Genomic DNA, 2,500 nt, shown 5'->3' with positions numbered 1-2,500 from the left:
CCTAACCCATGTCGTGCCTTAACCTAACCCATGTCGTGCCTTAACCTAACCCATGTCGTGCCTTAACCTAACCCATGTCGTGCCTTAACCTAACCCACGTCGTGCCTTAACCTAACCCACGTTGTCGCCTAACGTAACCCACGTTGTCGCCTAAACCTGCTCTGTAATTGTTATACGACTCGTTCAATTAGTGTAGTGTTGCCCACCCGCAACCCTCGCAATATAGTTCGCTACTCGCACTCCCCGCTCCCCTGTGTATCGCTTCATGTTAAACACCTTGCAAGTCTTGCTCACTTTCCACATGCTCCTGCTGTACACTGTAATGTGGATGGCAGCAGGACGTACATGCCGCCCCTCCCCACGTCCCCACCTTGCCCCCTGCCTTCGCAAGCTGGTTGGTGAGAACTTTGCATGTTCAATGCCCTCCGCATGCGACGTACTCAGGCTACGTTGTGGTGCGGCCTGTGTCAACTGTCCGCTAATGTCGTACGCGTAAACCACAATCTGTACTGCACATTCGTCCTTATGTACTGAATGATACATCGTGGCACATGTGTGACCGTACAACGACTGCGCCCAAAAACGGCGGACCATACAGTGCAAATATTGTGCACGCAGCTACGTGTCGTCTCCCTATGAGAGCTGGATTGCAGTGTGGTACGCCATAGAGACGTGTGGGAGGAACGGACGCCGTGGATGGCGATCAGCATGAGCTGTCTGTTGATGTATTCGGACCTAGTCGTCTCTCCTCACACACCGTGATGGCATGGTGCACCGCGTTCCATATCTGCGACATGCTACAGAGGCCGGTTGACAGTCGTTCGAGCAATGGACATCGCATACGTACGGGGGCCACCTTCCACGTATTGTCTAGGCGTGCACATTTTGTTGCGTGTATGTGGGCAGACGTAGTGTGGCGTGACACCTGACACAGGCATGCAATAATCGTGGAAGTTGCAAATGGCGATGGACGCCTGCGTTTTCTGGTGAAGTTACGCAAATGAACAAATGGTAACCTGTTGTGGTGCGGTTGTTCTCGCTAGGGGTGAATCGGTGATGGCGACGATAGGTTGAGGTACTAACCGGTTGTTCCAGCGATACCCACCATGCCGACGAAACTGAACGGCATCTGGGTGTGAAGCGATACGCGGCGGTGGCTGGGTGGGACCGTCCCCGGCCGGTGAGGGGGCGCCTCCCGGCGTGCTGGCCGCGCGGTGCGTGGGCGCACGCGCTACAGCCGGCTGGTGGGGGCGGCCAGTGGCAGGCGCGCCGGCCGACGGACGCGGCAGGCGTCGCAGCTGCGCGCCGGCGCACCCTGCGCGCGGCGCCGTGCGGCCAAAGTAGGTCCTCGCGGGCCCGGTGCGAAGCGCGGTGGACATCTTCAGTGTGCTGGTCCGATTGAGGACTGTGTGCGTTGAGGATGCGCTGCCGCCCGGCGCTCGGCGCCGCGACGCCGTCTGCTGCTCGGTCGCCCCAGCGGTTCTCGCTGGTGGTTTGTATCGCAGCTGTGCGGATGTGTTGGCGCGTGCGCTGTGCTGGGAGAGTTCGCTTCGGCACCCAAGTGGGGCTTTTGTCCTTCTGTGGCGCTGGCGTTGGAGCTGCCGGTCACCGTAGGTGGCGCGTGTTGTCTCCCGCCGGCAATGCCACGACAGCACGCTCCCGGGCCTCTGTCGGCAGCGGCAAGCTCAGTTGGGAGCACGGGTGGTCGCACCGAAAGCGTCTACTCGCCTAACTCCGGGCGATTGCGCCTCTCTCGAACCCGACCAAGTACTTGGGACGGCGCTGCGCGCCGCCGGGACCTGAGAGGGTTTCGAGGTGTATTGTGCAGGGGAGCTCAGCCTCCTCCTGTTTGCAGAATGATTGAGCGGACGCTTGCGTGTTCGCGCGGGCCCCCGGGACACACTCCCGGGCGGCCGGCTGCTCAGCTCTAGTTGACGCAGCTCCCTGGTTGATCCTGCCAGTAGTCATATGCTTGTCTCAAAGATTAAGCCATGCATGTCTCAGTACAAGCCGCATTAAGGTGAAACCGCGAATGGCTCATTAAATCAGTTATGGTTCCTTAGATCGTACCCACGTTACTTGGATAACTGTGGTAATTCTAGAGCTAATACATGCAAACAGAGTCCCGACCAGAGATGGAAGGGACGCTTTTATTAGATCAAAACCAATCGGTCGGCTCGTCCGGTCCGTTTGCCTTGGTGACTCTGAATAACTTTGGGCTGATCGCACGGTCCTCGTACCGGCGACGCATCTTTCAAATGTCTGCCTTATCAACTGTCGATGGTAGGTTCTGCGCCTACCATGGTTGTAACGGGTAACGGGGAATCAGGGTTCGATTCCGGAGAGGGAGCCTGAGAAACGGCTACCACATCCAAGGAAGGCAGCAGGCGCGCAAATTACCCACTCCCGGCACGGGGAGGTAGTGACGAAAAATAACGATACGGGACTCATCCGAGGCCCCGTAATCGGAATGAGTACACTTTAAATCCTTTAACGAGTA

At 57.9% G+C, this 2,500-nt stretch overlaps 1 non-coding gene across 1 annotated transcript in view; it reads left to right on the top strand.

Moving 5' to 3' along the window:
• Window positions 1–1,941: 1,941 nt before the first annotated feature.
• The window catches only part of LOC124752946, a 1,909-nt gene continuing 1,350 nt past the window's right edge, over window positions 1,942–2,500 (top strand). The window contains exon 1 of the ribosomal RNA XR_007012290.1: window positions 1,942–2,500. This exon is cut by the window's right edge and continues 1,350 nt beyond it. This is a non-coding gene — a ribosomal RNA (small subunit ribosomal RNA).

Source organism: Schistocerca piceifrons, unplaced genomic scaffold (genome assembly GCF_021461385.2).
Source record: "Schistocerca piceifrons isolate TAMUIC-IGC-003096 unplaced genomic scaffold, iqSchPice1.1 HiC_scaffold_496, whole genome shotgun sequence".
Lineage (NCBI taxonomy): Eukaryota > Metazoa > Arthropoda > Insecta > Orthoptera > Acrididae > Schistocerca > Schistocerca piceifrons.
This window is presented reverse-complemented; position numbering and strand designations above follow the sequence as displayed.